Raw genomic sequence first — 19239 nt, 5'->3', positions numbered from 1 at the left:
CTTGGAACATCTGTATATCCAAGAACACAGACCAAGGAAATGAAATAATGACAGGGAATAAGAAAAAAGACGTGGTATTCTGTAAGCATGATTATTCAGTAATAAATGACAGAATGCTCTTCCTTTCTTCTCCATGCAAGTGAAGCCCAAACAGCACTGCTGAACTAGGACACAGATTAGGTGAAGAGAGGTCATAAAATCAGCATACCAGGAGCACCTGAAGGAAGGTAGTCTGGAATATGAAGAAGAAGAGTGTAAAATACAAACTCCTAAAGTGGAAATGAAAACTAAGCAGTTTTATCCCAGCTGGCTGACAGATGTAGAAAGGAGAGGCTTTGCTGCAGGGGGACACTGATCACTGGGAGACAGGTTAGCTTTTTAGAATTCGCATAATAAGAAATGCCAGCATGATGACCAAACTAGATTATACACAGAGTGTTTGGACAGGTTTGGTAAGTGCTACGTTAAATGCCCTTATGAGCCATTTTAAGCCTAGCCAATTTCCCTTAATGAGAATCAAACCCTTTATCTTTTGTCTGTGAGGTTAACACCTTAACCATTATACCAACCACAAATAAACTGCTTTGTTGTCACATGTACAAATACCACCTTGATTTGCTGGGTGGGTACTTTAACCACAGTCTTCCATGCTCTGCATTAAAACTACATGTCACTATTCCCAGATTCAGTTCAGGTTACAGATAACACTGACTGATTTTTAACACATCTGATCTTCATCCTGGACTAATTATTTTGAGACAAAAATTAGAGTGCCAGTTTTAGATCAACATCTAAGAAATATTTCTGACTGGTAGGAGGTTAAATATTGCTTTGATGTGAATTCAACTGAAAGTGCTTAATTGATTAGCATACAGCATCTTTCTTGCTCACCATCTTAACAGACACCTAAAACTGTGTTTTGTGATCAAAGTGCTACTGTCATTCTGTAGACAAAATAAAGAAAACTGTCCTTTTCCTTTAGGATCCCAAAACTTCATGTTATGCATGTTTATCTACATCTATATCTGTGTCTATATAAAATACATGTATTGTGTAACATATATAATACATACGAATCGCAGACACGTGTGTGTGTATGTGTGTGCATGCATATGTGCATACACACACACAAACACACACACACTGTGATACCCATCACTGCTACCAATACATAATGACCACCAATATGTGACGTCCCCATGCTGGGCCAGTAATGAAGGAGCCTGAATCCTCACTACTGACAATGGAGAGAGACATGCACTTTGAATACAAATGGATGCGCTCAGTATTTCCAGATGCAGATCTCTCTGCATTGAGTAGAATTTCCCTTAAGAGCACACAGGGAACATACTCAGCCCAGGGTCTAGATGTCTATATCTGTCTCCCTCCAGGTCCCCAGTAAGACTCCCCACTAGTACAGCTGTATGGTTAGGTCCTCAGCCGAGTATCCAAGCCAAGTCCTCCAGCATCCTCCCTGTGAACCCAGTGCTTTGTGTCCCTGCCCCAAGTAGCTAACACATACACTCTTTAAGATTTAATTTACATACACACACACACACACACACACACACACACACACACACACACACACACATATATCTGGGAAAGGCTGGCACAGATTACCTGCTCTGCCAGCTTTGTCCAGAAAATAAGGCAGATCCACTGCCACCAGTCAGTTACTATAAGGCTCTTACAAAGGGTATCCAATTATACTGTGCAATATTAATACTAATATAAATGATAGTAGTTGACCAAGACAGCTAGATCTTCTGGAGTGGCACATACAGCATCACCAAATAAATGTAAGTACTCTCAAAGGTTAGATACTTTCTACAAGGACCAGCCACAATAAAAGTTTTTAATATATTTAATAATAAATAATGAAAGAACATGAAACATGTTACAGTAAACCATAGAGTTCAGATGAAAGGAAATATTGAAAAGAACATTGATGGACAGATTCAGGCTATATTTCTGACTAATCTAAAATAATAACTGTTCCCTAGTTGTTACTTACTACTGCAAGGCAAGATATTGTGGGTGAGGGTCTTTCTTGTCAAGTTTCCCAAACAGAGTACTCAGTACTCTTAGATTTCTCTTTGTAATATCAAAAATATAATTTCCAAGAGGTCTGGCAGAATTAACTCACCTGGTAACCTGTGGGTTTTCACAGTATTCTCCTTTGAAGCGGAGACAGGAATTTAGCATGGACGGCTACCGTATGCATCTAAATGTTTATGGCAGTAGCTGGGGCTTTCCCTCTTTTTACTGAGCTAATGAACAAAGGCTAGCATCTCTGGTCCTATTCAACAATGTGGCATGCAATTTTAATGGATTAACAGTTGATTTACATTTCCCTTATTTTTCTTAAAGCAAGTTAGCTGGTTAACCATTGCTGTCCCAGTATCGGGTGTATATTAGTTTGTTGAAACTGCATTTCAATGAATATCTAATCATCGACCCCAGTCAGTGAAAATCGCTTCTGCAGTTCACTGAATTGACCAAGGGCAATGAAATACTTGCCCTGCAGCACAATGGATGAACATCTCACTAAACTCGAACCCACCCAAGTGGGGGCTTTGCCCCAACACCCACCCCCAACTATATATACCAACTCTGAGATCACACTACAGTGAAGAAAAGGGAAAAGTTGTGTAGTTGGCCAACTACTACTTTGCCCTTGGTAAATTCAGAAAATTGTGGAAGCAATTTTTGCTGATTAGAGGTCGATGATTAGGTGTTTGCTGAAATGTAATTTCAGCTAACTAATATAGACCCCCCAGTATCTTCTATTAAAACATATACATTTAATTCAGCTACAATAATGCATGTACATTTCTCTTAATTTCAGTGTACTGTTGATACATTTCAACAAAAGCAACCTCGGAAATGCATTTTCAGCACAAGCATTGGTACAAACCAGTTTGATATACAAATGACATACAGTTCTAATACTTTTGTAACACAAGCTTCTTGTATAAATCAGTTTGATATTGAAAGAACATGTCATTCTTTACAAAATTCCAGCTGGCTATGCTGGCACTTGCCCATATCGTCACTCACACACACACACACACACACACACACACACACCACATATATAGATGCTTTATACATGTAGAAAGAGATGACAGTGGTGAAATATAGATGTACATTTGTGAAAAATAAGCATTTCTGTTATGCAGACAGGGAATCTAGACCTTTGGTTAGCTCCTCGGATACACACTCATTCTCTCAAGAACAAACTCTCACAAACAACTGGTATGCAGAAAAAGGGCTAAAATTGAAGACAAAAAAGTTTAGTATTGTCGCAACTACTAAATTGTGCTCTCCATCAATACATAATTAAGCCAATACTCCTCTCCAAAATGATAATGTTGTCAAGAATCTTGGTACCTGTGTTAGTTCCTTCTCCTTTGACCATCTTGTAATAACAGTCAGAAAATCCTCTACTTAGCACAACTAATATGCAAAGACATACCATCTAGGTTGAAAAAAGTTATCATCTGACTGTATTCAGCCTTAATTAGACCAGTTATTGACTTTAATGCCCTTGTTGGGAGTATACCTTTATAGACATACTAAGTAATTGGAAAGGCCCCAGAGATTCCTAACCTAGAAGATTGTTGACCTAAAGTCCTAGACTTACCAGGAAAGGCTTGAAGTGTGTATACTCAGTTTCATATAGACTCTTGCAGGGTGATCTCTACTTTGCCTTCCATATCATTTGATCTCCTGAATCTTCATATGTCAAGTAGCTCCATTAATACCAGAACCTGGGACTTAAATCTCCACCAGCACATAAATAAAATCCACTAGAGAAAACAATTACCTGACACTTACCTCACCTCTGGAACACATTTCTGCAAAAAGTTAAACAAAGTAACACCCTAGAATCCTTCAGAAACTGGATGATTGGGTCAGTACCCATAACTGTAGTGTAGGACTGATCTGCTTTGCCCTTCTCAAAAAAGGGGGGGGGGGATACCACATGAGGGCAGGTACTGGGAAATCATAGATAACTTTTTGACTCAATTGCCTTGTATTTTCTATGATCCTATGATCACATAAATGTAAAAAATGATGTGGGTGAAACATAATGGGATATATTTATGAAATATGAAATATATAAGATGACAGAATTATTTTGCTACTTGTCATAAAATCAAGTTCCCACATGTTACAGTGCAAGATGTTTCCTATTGCATGAAGTAGATCCCCAACATATTCTATTCATCTGCTCTTCTATTCACATGCTTTTCTTTTTTTTATTACTTGTTTCCATTCATTTCTTTGTGATGGATTAATTATGTTATTTATGTAAGCTGTCTCTTGGATACGGCTTTATGTGGGTTAGCTTCCACAATGACTTGTTGACTTTTATCTGGCTGAGGTTACAACCATCAGAAACCAATTAGTCATAACCTCACTGTGACCAAAAATGTAGTGTGTTTATAGGCAGCAACCCTGATCTGGACAAGCCCCGCCAAATGTATTATTCCAACTCCAAGATTGCACATACAAGAATAAAAAGGTGAAAGCAAGTTAGCTGGTTAACCATTGCTGTCCCAGTATCAGGTCTATATTAGTTTGTTGAAACTGCATTTCAATGAATACCTAATCATCGACCCCAGTCAGTGAAAATCGTTTCTGCAATTCACTGAATTGACCAAAGAGTTATTGTCAGTGCAGACTTAGAAGCCACACCAGCAGTAACTCAATGAGGTTACCTCAACTAGATGGCATCTTGTCCAACTGAAGCACAAAAAGGTATGGTGAAGCATTTACTTTTGTAAATTTTTATGTATGGACTGTCTCATGGGTAATTTCTTACTCTAGTTCTAGGGTGATTTTTTACTCTTTTTAAGGTATCTGCTAAATATTTGGTTTTATTATAGTAATGTAGAGAGGCTTATTTATAGTAAACTGTCTTAAGTTTAGTTGTCTAAGTTACGACCCATTTTGCTGGTAGTGCCGTTTTTATTTGGCTGACTGAAAATGGTTGGTTGTGGTTAATTTTTTTGTATATTTATTTATCTACTTAGTTGTTTATTTGTTTAATAATTAAGCATCTGAAAAGGTAATGTTGAGTTTTTTTAGGGGGGCTTGATTTATCTGTGTATAATTTAGGGGGTGTAGTATTTATTTTGGTGCATGCAGTGTGTTTATTTTCCCTTTAATAGTTTAAGATTGGGTTTTACAGTAGTGTTTCAAGTTGGTTGAGGAGTTTGTTGTGCACATGAAGTGGAGCTCATCTAGTACCTATTGCCAGACTCCTAAGTCTCACCCCACCCCTTTAGGTCTTCCAAAAAAGGACATTGATGGTATGAAGCTTCCTATACTCTATAACATGCCTCCCTCTGCTCTTTCAGTGAAGAGCAAAAAAAAAAAAAATGACTTCAGTCGGGCTGACTCTGGGAAGCCAAGTGGTCCATGTGCTTCCTTACAGTCAAATTTACACACCTTATGCCTTTATCTCTTAAGAAAAATGACTGTAGAAAACCAATTGGTTCTTCAAGAAAAGAGCAAAAAAGAGCATATATAGCACCCTCTTGTTATTCTGCTAGAGAAATGTGTTATTCACATGCTTAGAATGAACATAAAATGTGTACAAAAGGGATATATGGATTCATTGCATGATTATTGCTAATCTATCTATATCTGCATGCGACATATATATATATATATATATATATATATATATATATATATATATATATATATATATATATATACACAGACAGACATATTGATATATATGGCATATTTGTATGTATCCTGGAAAAGATACATAGACTTATTGCATCCTGACAGTGCAGTTGTATTTAAGAACTCTTATTATAAAGGAAACTGTTCAAGAAGAGGTTACTTTAACTGTTAATCTTTACATTTGGGTTTTACCCACCTTTTATGTTTTCATTCCCTTCCATAAATTTCCAGCTATACTTCAGCTCTATGAAGACCAGCTCTAATCTCGCACCAACATTCCTTTTGGATTATTATGAGAGGCTCCCACATAAATTCAACTTTACTAAGAGCTTTCTTCAGTTCTCCAAACCCCAAAAAAGCCATTGCAGGGACTTGGGTTTGAAGAAGACTATTCCTTTACAACTGTTAATATGACTAGAACAAGAAGGAAATGTAACTGTGTAATCATGTACTAAAGAAATAAGGAACTGAACACAGCTGTTATTATGTGGATGTAGACAGGGTAGCTGTATTGCTACAGTGATCTAGCCTTGAAGATCTGTAGTTATGGTAGGTGTCCTTACGCATAGCTGTACTGTCTTCTTCAGAGAAGGTCACTGCTAGATTGATCTCTCCTTGAAGATTTACTGACACACAGCTGTGCACACCCCTTAATGAAAGGTCACTGTAAAAGTAAGTCATAACATTTGGGCAGATTCCAAAGCAATGTTCTTGCACCTAAGGTAAAAGGATAGTTACAGAATCCTATAACATACAGCCATGTCAGAACATGACCAACTCTTTAATTGTGCACTTCTTTTGTAGTATTTTTTTAAGATGTGAACAGTAAAACTTGAGTCAGCTTCAAAATATATTCTGCAGAAACATTTCTAAAATGCACTGCTGATATGCCTGCTTACCACAGTGAGATGAGCTGTTATTGTGCTTTGAAGAAATTTGCTGTATGATAGCAATAGGCATTACACTGGCCCTGCCTGTCATTTACAAGTGTTTGCTGACTGTAGACCCTTTCCTTTTTTGAAGGGATAGGAAGTCATTCAATTTGGCTGAGACCATTAGTCCATCTTGTATAGCCAAGTTGTTGATGAACATCCTATATATACAAACAGTGCTCTCCGTCATTTTAATAGTATGCAAAGGAAACTTCAAATTAAGTATACTGATTAAGAGACACTGAAAAACTACTTCTGGCATGAAAGATGAGTTATTTTAAATTGGCATCCTTTGTTTGTATAAAAAAAAAAAAGGAAAGATGATTTGCACATAATGCTTGTAACTTTGAAAACCTTCGTATGTAACAGAAACTAAAAAAAAAAAAAAAAAGAGTAATTTCCATAAGAATATATTTACCTTTACTGAAATTGTTAGTTTAAAGGAGGTAAAGTTAATTTTCTTCCAGTGTAAAGTTCAACTACAATGGGGAGAAGTATGCCTTCTTAGAGGTCAAAAGAGAGAAACCTCTGTAAAAAATGCCTTAACAGAAGGATGAGTTGTTGTTTATGAACTGGTTGGAAGGTAATCAGGGACTGCAAAAATATGCTTTTTTTATTTTTAGCTAAATTAGAATTAGCAGTGTAGAAACCTTGATGTTAAGTTGTCAATCTCGCCTTCATTCTTGCTGGATGGGTTCGGAGCCGACCTCGGCTCCGACTCGGCCACTCTAAAAGCTCGAGAGTTGGTTCCACCGGCTCGAGGCTCCCCTTATATCCCACAATGCTAGGCGGTATTACCTCAGATCTCGTTTGCCGCTACAGCGATCGAGGTGTTTGGTTTCTACCGGCTTCAGGTCAGTATTTATAGAGTAATCTATAGTCTATTTAAACCCCTTTAATTTAACCTATTATAGTTATTTTCCTTAACTTAGTGGATTTAGACCCTTTTCCCTTCTGTTTATCCACCCCTTTTCCACTAAGAACTTATAAGTTCTTCCCTCAGGCCTTCGGGCCCTTCCATCCCCTTAGTGAGTGTATGTGTTTTTGTTAGGGATCTAAAAAACTTGTGTAGAGTAAAGTGTAATCGGTGTGTTTCAGTGTGTGTGTGGTTACACTTTTCTTGACAATGTCTAAGGACTCCAAGGTCTCAGGCTTCAAGAAGTGTGACTCGTGCTGTCAGAAAATGTCTCGGACAGACGGTCACACTTCTTGTGTGTACTGCCTGGGACCTTTACACCTGCAGGACTCTTGTGCTGTATGCCATGGCTTCAGCCCTAGAGTCCTGCAGGAAAGAAAAAATAAACTTATTTTAAGAGGTTTGCTTAAGCCTGAGGGTTCCCTTATTGTTACTTCGGGCAAACCCTCTAAGGCTTCTAGGTCCTCGACTCCAGCTTCTGAGTCGAGGCCTAAGGCTCCGAAACCTCCTGCTACATCGGCTCCGGCTGGAGCCGATGAGTCTCAGACTGCAGCTTCTGTGGTTTCCTCGGCTCCGGCTGGAGCCGAGGCATTGGAAATTCCTGTGTCGGCTCTGATCAGACCATCGGAGCCGACATCTAGAAAGAGGTCTAGGTCACCGTCCCTTGGCTCCGTTCATTCGGCTCCAGCGTCTCCCTTGCTGTCTGAATGGAGCCATAGATCTCACTCCTCTAGGTCATCGAGGCTTTCGGATCATGACCTTCAGAGGGTAGTGAGTCGACTTCTTAAGTCCGAGGCACTTGCCCAAATGCTTCAGAGCCCGACTCATCAGTCGATGCTTGACCCTGTCCCTCAAAATGTTCCTCCTCCGACTCCTTTGAGCTCGGAGCCGGGGCGTTTCGGAACCGAGACTGTGGTAGTGTCGGAGCCGATACAAATGTCTTCGGCTCCATCGTCGGCTCCGATTTCTTCCTTGGAAGAATCTTGGCGCCGGAATTCCCTCGTCGGCTCCGAGGGGGTGAGTGGCATCGGACTCTTGTCCGACCCCGCTCTCCCTCTCGGTGCCTTGGCGCTGGTGAGTTCGGCTCCGACATCGGCCTCGGAGCCATCACTGTCGGTGCCGAGGGGGGTTCTCAGCTTTTCGGAGCGGGGACCTCTGGCTCTGCCTGACAGGGGAGCATTCGAGGTCATGAGGAGTGTGTTGGAACCTGGTTCAACTCCACAGTCGGCTCCGTCCGCCCCTCCCTCTTCGGTGCCTCAGGTTATGTCTACTCACTCCCTCATCCCAGACCGCAGAGAGCCAGCTCCTCAAGAATCCCCTGTGGGGATCTCTTCTTCTTCCGAGGCCTCTCCTGAATTGGCAGGGGGGCCCCCTACGAAGAGAAAGTGCAAGAGGAAACACATAGACTCACCTGAGTCTGTCACCTCTGACACAGATTTAGAGGATTCCGAGGGTTCTCCCCATTCCCCTTCTGAAGATGTCTCCTTTGCAGACATTCTAGAAATCCTGAAACAGAGGGAGAGGGGAAATTGGCCAGCCCTTAACCCTTCGGAGGATGAATCTGTGTATCTTGAGGCGTTTGGCTCTCGCCCTTCCACCTCCTGGGTGTCCCCCCCCCCCTTTGACCCCCTCATGCAGGTGGTAGCAAAAAAGGCTTGGACGGCTCCTGACTCAGTGGACCCCACCCCCAGGAGACCTTCAAAGTTTATCACAGCACCAGCAGATAAACAATTTCTGACCAAGGGAGTTTCTGTGGATGCTATGGTGGTAGCTGCTGCCACTAAGAAGGAACTAGCTGATCCTTCGGTGCCTGTCCATCCTCCTAACAAGGAATCTAGGTCTATGGACAGGTACGGGAAGCGGATGTTTTCGTCAGCGACCTTTGCTATGCGTTAAGCTGAACTACCTATGCCATTTCACTCGTCTTCAAAGAGATTTGATCAAGGAAGCGAGTGACATGTTGAAGGATCCTACAGCTGCGGGTTTTCAGGACAAGATGAACACTCAGCTGGCTACCCTAAATTCTATAGCTAACTCCTCCATGCGCCTCCTTTCATATGCGGCTGATGGAGCGAGCAGAGCCGCAGGGACAGGTGTGGCCTTACGCCGCCATGCCTGGATGCGGCTATGCAACTTTGCGGACCCCTTTAAAATGTCTTTCACTAATTCCCCGTTTGATGGATCATCTCTCTTTGGTCCTCAAGTGAAAGAAACCTTGACGAGGTGCGAGACGGATGGCAAAACTCTTTCTGCCGTCGGAGTCCGTTTTTCTACTCCTTCTAGGCCTTACCCCAAAGGCCAGAAAAGTGGGAAAATGTGGTTCCACAAACAATCTCAAGGGACTTTGCCTGACGCACAGAGTCGGTTCCCCGCCAGAGGCAGAGGGGGGAACAATAATGGTAGACGTCGCCCTAGAGGCAGGGGGGGTCCGCAGAACCAGGGCAATTGAGAAACCTTTTCCGATAAGCCCTTTCAGCATCCCTGAGGTGTTGCCCGACTGTCCACCTTCAGAGGCAGTCGGGGGAAGATTGTCACTGTACCCAGAAGCCTGGCGATCCCTAACTCAAGACAAGTGGGTACAGTCCATCATTTCCGAAGGCTATTCCATTCCGTTCTTTCGATCCCTTCCAGATGTTCCACCCGCTCAAAGGGATCAAGCAGCGTTGGAAATTTCAAAGTTGCTTGCAAAAAGAGCCATTCAGCCAGTGCCAGCAGACCAGCAAGGATCCGGAATCTACTCCAAATTCTTTTTGGTTCCAAAGAAAACAGGGGACTGGAGACCCATTTTGGATCTCAGTATCTTGAACAAGTCGGTCAAGAAAACAAGATTTCGGATGGTCACGCTACAATCCATCCTACCCCTTTTGGGAAAGGAAAACTGGATGTGCTCTATAGACCTCCAGGATGCGTACTATCATATAAAAATGAACAGATGCTCCAGGAGATTTCTCCGCTTCCAGCTGGGAACCAGTCACTTTCAATTCAGAGCCCTGCCCTTTGGTCTCACCACTGCCCCCCGGGTGTTTACCAAATGCATGGCAGTGGTAGCTTCCCACCTGAGACGTCAAGGATTCCAGGTGTTTCCATATTTGGACGACTGGCTCCTCACAGCTCCTACCAAGCATCTTCTGTTAATGGCCAGAGACTACACCTTTCGCATTTGTCAAAAGTTAGGCATCTCAATAAATTGCGAAAAGTCTGTTTTGTCGCCTTGTCATGCTATTACCTTCATAGGCGCAAATCTAGACACAGTCAACATGTCTGCGAGACTAACAGACCAAAGAATAGCAGACATACGCAAACTGGTCTCTCTTCTCTTCCACAGCAACAGAGTCAAAGTAAGATTAGTTCTAAAAGTACTGGGGATTATGGCGGCTGCTATCCCTCTACTTCTATTAGCCAGATTCTACATGAGAATCCTTCAATGGATGCTCTTCACACAATGGTCGTACCAGCAACTTCTGATGTCCCACACCATTATGATTACGCAAGCATGCAAGAATCATCTTCTTTGGTGGATTTCTTCCCCTCAGCTCTTCCTGGGAAGACCCTTTGTTCCTCCCCCTCCAGTTGCTACTCTGACAACGGACGCCTCCCTGATCGGGTGGGGGGGGGGGCATTATCAGGGCAGAACAGTCCAGGGCATATGGCAACCAGACGAATGCCACTTGCATATAAATGTTCTAGAGATGAGAGCAGTGCTTTTAGCGTTGCAAGCCCTTCAAGACTCTCTTCCCTTGGGAACGATAGCAATCCAGACGGATAATATGTCTGTAGTGTGGTATATCAACAAACAAGGCGGACCCAGGTCCTACCCCCTATGTCGAGAAGCTCTCAGACTGTGGCAATGGGCGATTTCTTCTCAGCGGTTTTTGATAGCAACGCATATCCCCGGGAAGTCCAATCTAATCGCAGACAAATTGAGCAGAGCTATACTCATGCCTCATGAGTGGTCTCTGAAAGATTCTATTCTGGAGAAAATTTTTCTCAAGTGGGGTCAGCGTGTCTGCGACCTTTTTGCTACTCCCCAAAACAGCAAGTGCAGAGATTATTTCACCCTATTCCCGTTACCAGGCCAGCCCAGCAGAGACGCTCTAGTCCAGGTTTGGCCCCAGGGACTTCTGTATGCATTTCCTCCCTTCCCACTAATCTCTCAAGTGATACAGAAAGCTATCGCTCAGAAGGCCTCATTGATCCTCATTGCTCCTTACTGGCCTCGACAGGTTTGATTCCCCTTTCTACATCAATTTCTGTTGGAGCAACCTTGGCATCTGGACCTAGTTCCAGATCTTTTGATCCATCAATCGGGTCAGTTACATCGCTCCCTCCCCTCTCTGAACCTCACTGCTTGGTTCCTCCAATTCCAACCTTAGCCAGACTTCCTCAAATATCTCACTCTGTTCGAGATATTTTGATAGCTTCCCATAAATCTTCCACTTGGAAGATTTATCTTAGTAAGTGGAAACGTTTTGCCTATTGGGCTCAAGGAAGGGACATAGATCCTTTCACTGCTTCCATCCAAATAGTCCTTGATTTTCTAGCTGAACTCTTCCATGCAGGTTCATCTCCTTCTACTCTTAAAGTTCAATTGGCAGCTATTTCTAACTTTCATGTGGGCATCTCAGATTCTGCCATCATGTCTCACAAGCTTTGCAAAGCTTTTTGAAGGGAGTTTTTCTTCTCAGACCTCCTATAAGAAATCCTCCTCCTTCTTGGGACCTTAATTTAGTTCTCACATCTTTGATTCTTCCCCCGTTCGAACCTGCAGCTTCCTGTTCATTGAAATTGCTATCCTGGAAGACTCTCTTTCTGGTAGCCATTACTTCAGCTAGAAGGGTCTCAGAACTTCATGCACTCAGCAGTCGACCACCGTATCTATTGTTTCATAAAGACAGGGTGTCCTTATGAACCAATCCATCATTTTTACCTAAAGTAGCCTCTGCGTCTAACCTAAATCAAAGCATTGACCTCCCTGTGTTTTTTCCTAACTTTTCTAACAGGTCTGAACAAAAATTGCATTGGCTAGATGTTCATCGTCAGTTAAGGTATTATTTGGATAGAACCAAACAGATCAGGAAAACTGACCAGTTGTTTGTCTCTATGCAGAAGGCAGAAAAGGACTTTCAGTTTCGAAGGTATCACTCTCCAGATGGCTAACATCTCTGATTTCCTTTGCTTATGAAATTAGACACCAAAAGCTGCCTAACAAACCTAAGGCTCACTCCACCAGAGCTTTGGCTACTTCTATATCCTTCCAAGACAGGCTGCCTATTGACACCATTTGTGCAGCGGCTACTTGGGCTACTCCTCACACTTTCATTTCTCATTATAAGTTGGATTTAGCTTCTAGACATAGAGCTAACTTTGGTTCCACTGTTCTCAAGAGTCTGTTCCGATAGGCCACCGGGACAAGGTGCTAGGGACGGTCCCATCCAGCAAGAATGAAGGCGAGATTGACAACTTAACATATAGAAGTTATGTTCTTACCATAACGTTCCATGTTAGTTGTCTTCTTCTCGCCTTCTTTCTTAGGCCCCACCCTCCTTCCCCCTAGCCTGGACAGACCTAGAGGAGTTTGATTGTGACCTCTCTTTCTACCACCTCTATTGTAGATAGGTATATGCTATTCTGTGCATATATTCCTTCTTCAGGTTTTCAGGTCACCTTCTTCCCTTCCTTTTATAGAGGTGGGTTTTTCCCTTTTCCAGTGGTTCTGGAGTTATTTTGGCTGGGCATAGCTTACAAACGAGATCTGAGGTAATACCGCCTAGCATTGTGGGATATAAGGGGAGCCTCGAGCCGGTGGAACCAATTCTCGAGCTTTTAGAGTGGCCGAGGTCGGCTCCGAACCCATCCAGCAAGAAAGAAGGTGAGAAGAAGACAACTAACATGGAACGTTATGGTAAGAACATAACTTCTATTTATATGACATGACTGTGGCAGACAGTGGCATAGATGGGGTTTGAATCTTAGCAGTGCCCGTCAAATGTCGCAAAAAGAGTGCATCCCAACAGTGCCAAACAAATATTTGCAGAACAGTGGAATGGATTGCTTCCAAAATTGAAGAAAAGATGAACCACTCTGGAAGAGTGGAGCGATAAAGCCCTGACTACAACCCAGACAACACAGGTTTTATTAGCAACTCTGATGATTGATAGATGGTAGAGGAGGGAGGGAGGGATGGATGTTACCATCCTGGGAAGAGGACAGTCTCAAGGGCATTTCCCTATATGATCCCTAGTAGAAGTCAGGGACAAGTGATGAAAGAGGCATGGTCCTCCTAAGAGGGACTAGAGGTGGACATATTCACTGAACTGCTGTAGAAGTGGTGATATACATCAGCCTAAATGCCCGCCCTCCAAATGCATCCAAGAGACTACATGGGAGAGGGGCATATGGGGTAGGGCATGGCATGAAAAATCCTCTAGCAGATAATGAGATGGCCAGAACCCCATAGGATGCCTTTAGCGTCCATATCAACTCCACCCTACTACATGGAGAAAGTTTGGGGATATTGGAGAAGGCTGATGGGCCCAGCAGTGATCATGGGGCACTAGAACTGGGTGCAAGTAGGATGATGCATGGGAACCAAAAAAGAAAAGAAAATCCCAGCTGACACAAAATGAATGCCATCTCACGTTACACTACTGATACCGAACAGACTAAAGTACAAGAATGAAAGTGCAAACAAGTCTAATTAAGTCATCAGTTTACATAATGCGACCTATTAAACAAGATCAGAAAGGGAATATGCATTGCTTTCCTGGGTATGACCTTCCATTATCCACTCCCAGATTAGGCTGTGCACAGGCCACATACAAAGCTGAATCTTTCGCCTAGTACCCAGGTCCCTTTGTCACTGCTATCTCCTCAAACCACCATGTCTTCCAGTGCAACTTACTCATAGGAACTCCTTTCTCTCCCTCAAACAGGCACACACACAATTCCCAGGGAAGGCTAGCAGAATTATCCAAGTTCCCACATCTTTCTTCCTGGCATGGTGGTACTGGTATCCCTTGGAATAACCAGGGACTTCCAATTACCTCCTGCTCTTATTTAAGTTAGATATGAAGTCATACATAATATTTCCCTGGTGGTAGGCCCAAACAATTTAGGCTACATAGAAACAGGGAGCCACATTGTTAAATGATAACCCTCTTCTCAGATAATAAAAAACAATAATACATATTTAATAATGGCCACCAAAAAGTACTTAAAGTGAATAAACTTTATTTAAACAATAAGGCAACAGTGCAGTTACAGATTAAATATGTAGAGTTATAAAAATGCACAAATAGAAAAATAAACTAACATTCAACTACAAAAGACAGAGTATGAACAGAAAAAAATCTGACCTACAGATAATCTTAACTGTCTTACTAAGACATACTGTCACTGGCTAATCTGAGTTAGAGGAATATTAGAAAATATACATAGACAGTAGTACAGATGTTTCATGGATCTACTTCTAAAGCTCGAAGTTTCAAAACTTTCAACTTCAAACAGCCGAGATCAGAAGATCAAAGTTTTGAAACTTCAAAAATGAAAAAAAATTAAAAGAAAAAGAAAAAAAAATATATATATTTTTTACATTTTTGCAGGTAGCAAGCCCCCCTGCACCCATCACACCCACTGATAAATAAATATACCAACTCCGAGATTGCACTACATTCAGGAAAGCGGTAAATATCCCGTTCCACACTGGACCGCGATCTCCATTCAAAATATTCAAAGTTTCAAAACTTCGATCTTATGGTCTTGGCCATTTAAAGTTCAAAGTTTTAAAACTTCCACATTTCACATATGTGTCACCAGGTTCTTCCAAGCACAAAGAAGAGGGAACAAAGACTAAGCTCAACATTTTATACATTTCAGTTCCTCAGTTGTTCTCCAAGGCTTTATTACATCATATTCTTTTCTAGCTGTTGGCTTTCCTACAGCAAAACCTAGTAAACCATATCTTCCACATATAAAGGATAAGTTGTTAAAGATAATGTGCAACTATTTCTTTGCACATGCCAGCAGTCTTTCTCTTTCTTCTGAGATGACAAGATGGGTTTCTGCCCTGCAAATCCAATTTACTTAATATTCTCTTGTTCAATTTTACTGTTATTTCCTGCTTGCAAACTTTGGCTCTCCACAGACATACAAGGGCAGAATTTCCTGTCTTTCCATCATCACAGTTGTCATTTTGATGATACAAAGTTAGATATTTCCTGCACGCCCTGCAGTAGTAGTCTGGATCCCGTTTCTCTGTTGTTTTGTAAGTACATTTCATGTTACTGTTGCACATGGGCTGAGTGCAGTATATCTTGTTATTAATGAAACAGGTTTTTTATTAGCATGTATTTTCCCTGCAAAATGAACTATCCATCCATCCACAACCTGTTTTTCCTATTTTTGCACATGCGGTGTGACTTCAACAGTGACAGTCATCTAGAGGCAAGGTTTGCACCGCTAGGTGTCTAGCTCTGCCATGGTAGTTCTTCCACAGCACACACTGGCACACACATTCACACCCATGGCCAGTTTAGGGTATCCAGTCCACCTACTGCATGTCTTTGAAATGTGGGAGAAAACCTGAGCACAAAGAGGAAACCCACACAAATACAGGGAGGACATGCCGACTCCACACAGAAGGCACCCTAGCAAACAATTGAACCAGGGAATTTCTTGCTGTGAGGTGACAATACTACCCGCTGTGCCAGTGTACTACAGAAAATATGCAAAAATTAACTATAAACTATGAAAATTTAATATCTAGCATTAGTATCTGACTGTAGTCCTTGGTGATTTACTAGAAAATCAAGTTTTATAAGGGATGGACAGGGTAAAAATACGAGGCAAAAGTCAGGGATGTTCTGCAAAAGTCATGAACGCATGAAAGAAAATTCAGTGACATTAGGCAGAATTATAGACAATTAAAAGTTATGGACGTTGTGCTACACGTGATATGCTTGTGTGAAAATGAAATGGGAACAGTCTTTACATTTTTTACATAAAAGGAACACAGAATGCATGTGGGTTTGAAGAATGGATTAAAATTGAAAATTAGACAAAAAAAAAAAAGTAAATTTGCTCTTATCTGAAAATCCTTTCTCTGTACGCTTTTCTCCTTCTTTCTGATCAGGTAATGGTCCCTGCTGACCCAGATATGATGTCAGCAAGGAAGCAGGATATGCTACAGAGTAAATAGCGAGGGCAGAGCATGTTATGGCTATAGAGGGCATTTTTTTAGACGAGATCTTCCTTAAAAAGACAGTAAAAATGCAAACTTAAATGACAGAAAGACAGCCTAGGTAAGCAACTACTGAGAAAATGCATTTTGAGAACAAATAGGCTACTTTGATTTTGTTAGTTTGCAAGTGATCTTTAATTATATCAGCCTAGAAACAGTAGAAAGCACCAATGCACAGGATGTCATCAAACTCAGGTTCATAGCTGATTACTAGACATGCAGTCCTGGAGACCACTAAGGAGCCTAGTCCAAATTCCTAGTTGCCTCAGAGTACTGTCTAGTTAAGCTACTTGCTTAATGTAACACACTAGGCATAACACAGTAGGCAAATGAAGGCTGGGGGATCAAACCCTGCACCACAGGAGGTAACATGTAAACAGCTATATCCAAAATCTTCTGTGCTAAATTCCAGTTAGTTTAACAGTGGATGACTCTTAACTATCTGCATTTTTTTAAAGTTCTAGTCAGCAACTTTTTTGAACGGGAATTTGGCTACAGTTTATGACATGCTAGCGCAGGATATGCAAGCACTTAAGAAACTTAAGGTCAAAGACATTCCATACCCTTACATGTCCATCTGTATTTAAAAAAGAAAAAGTCACATTTTCACAGACCATGGAAGACTCACTTTTTGCAGACCAAATGTGTTACTACAATGAAATAAGGAACAGAGGAAAAAATACATAATGCTTCATTTTCCTTAGCTTGGTTTCAGCCCAGGCACCATACTGACCATGTGACATAATTTGAGAAAGAAATCACTTTCACTTCATTCAATAAAATTATTAGCAGAGAGGCAGAACATTTATTCAGTACTGTTCAACACTATGTTCAAACACTGAAATGCAGTTGCCTTAATTATGTGCTAATCTGGGACTGCATTCGAAATAAGGCAACCTTGGAGTTAAGTAACAGGGATGTCTGGAGATAAACAACCTGCATGATGAGTGATGCAAGGGGCACAGCCCCCCTGCCCACTACAAAGAATATTATTGTGTAGTAATTTTTTTTTACTGTTGCCTATTTGCACTTTTGAGTGCTGAGCAATGTTAGAGACATTTAGCCATGCAGACAAAATATTCTTGGTTTAAACCTTTTTACTTTAACTTAAAATACTTGAAACTTTTAAGGAAGGAAGAGTTACTATTAGGAATCACAATTCTGTCTTTCATACTGATAGCTTCAGGGTTTTGATATTGGCCTGAAGTACTTCATTCTCCTGTTGGGTCGGCAGTGACCTTTGTAAAGGCCCATTGTCATCTTGACCACCAATTAGTATGTAAGTGCAGACTGGCCTTAAGAGTGCATGGCAAATGCACACTGCTGTTCTTGGAAAATAACCACATCCAAATAAGCTTTACAGTGACCAAATGTAAAGTAGATTTATGATCTTCCCTACCTAGCTCCCAGATAATTGTCTTTCAGTGCTATATTGCTAAGAGTAACTGAAATCCTTTCCATCACTGTTTCTGTGTACAGATGTGCACAAGCACACACACACACACACACACACACACACACGCACACACGCACACACACGCACACACACACACACACACACACACACACACACACACACACACACACTGTGTGTGTGTGTGTGTGTGTGTGTGTGTGCACTGTTTTCCATGAGAGGTTAATCTCTCCATACAAATGCTTCCATCCCTGTCTTTTAGTAATGTTGCCATCAAATAGACCCCTCTAGCACACTGAGAATGCAGTTACTGTTTACCCTTAAATACGCCAACAGTTAAATGTCAGTATGTCACAGTAGCATGAGTTATGATTCCTCAAAATGTGGAAACCAGCAGTTGAGTTTACACCATTTCAGTATATGTGCTTTTAAGCTAATAAATAAACCACCAGCCATAAGCATTAAATGGACTGATAAAACCATTTACTCCAAATACACAAACTTAAGCAACACACTTTCTAAAATCAAATATGCAAGCAATTAGAATTTTGCACAATGAAAATGAAATAAGCTATGTCAAATGCTCTTCTCAAAATCTGTGTGCTGCATTGGTCTAGCGCTAGCAAAACTAAAATTGTACCTCTGCAGATCTGTGAGTTGCCAAAAGGAGAAACTGTTCTGCATACATTATGGTGGATGAATATTCCAGGTTTCCTACTGTATGACCATTTTGCAGTGCAGTTCTGCTACTGCTAAATAAAGGTTTCTGTGTTTGGAATATCCGGCATAATGAAGTCAGGCTCTGTACCATTCAGCAGTTTCAGTTAAACATTTGTATCGATGTCCTGGGGTGTAAAATAGAATGATTACTTCACTGTCGCCTTGGAAGAATAGTGTGATGGACAGATTCTTGGCATAGGCGCTGGAAGCTGTTGAAGACTGGGGGGGTGGAGGGTGAGAGGGGCACTTAGTGATCTAAAAATGGCAATTTCTTTATAACTATTTACTACCACAACATAGGTTCACTTGG

General features: G+C 41.4%; 1 protein-coding gene across 4 annotated transcripts in view; it reads left to right on the top strand.

Moving 5' to 3' along the window:
- PDZD2 (PDZ domain containing 2) overlaps positions 1–19239 on the top strand; it is a 2738687-nt gene that overhangs the window by 2497728 nt on the left and 221720 nt on the right. The window lies entirely within an intron of this gene.

The sequence above is a fragment of the Protopterus annectens genome, chromosome 1.part1 (genome assembly GCF_019279795.1).
Source record: "Protopterus annectens isolate FY-2018-M chromosome 1.part1, PAN1.0, whole genome shotgun sequence".
Taxonomy (NCBI): Eukaryota; Metazoa; Chordata; order Ceratodontiformes; family Protopteridae; genus Protopterus; species Protopterus annectens.
The sequence above is the reverse complement of the archived record's forward strand: the minus strand, read 5'-3'. Positions and strand labels throughout refer to the sequence as shown.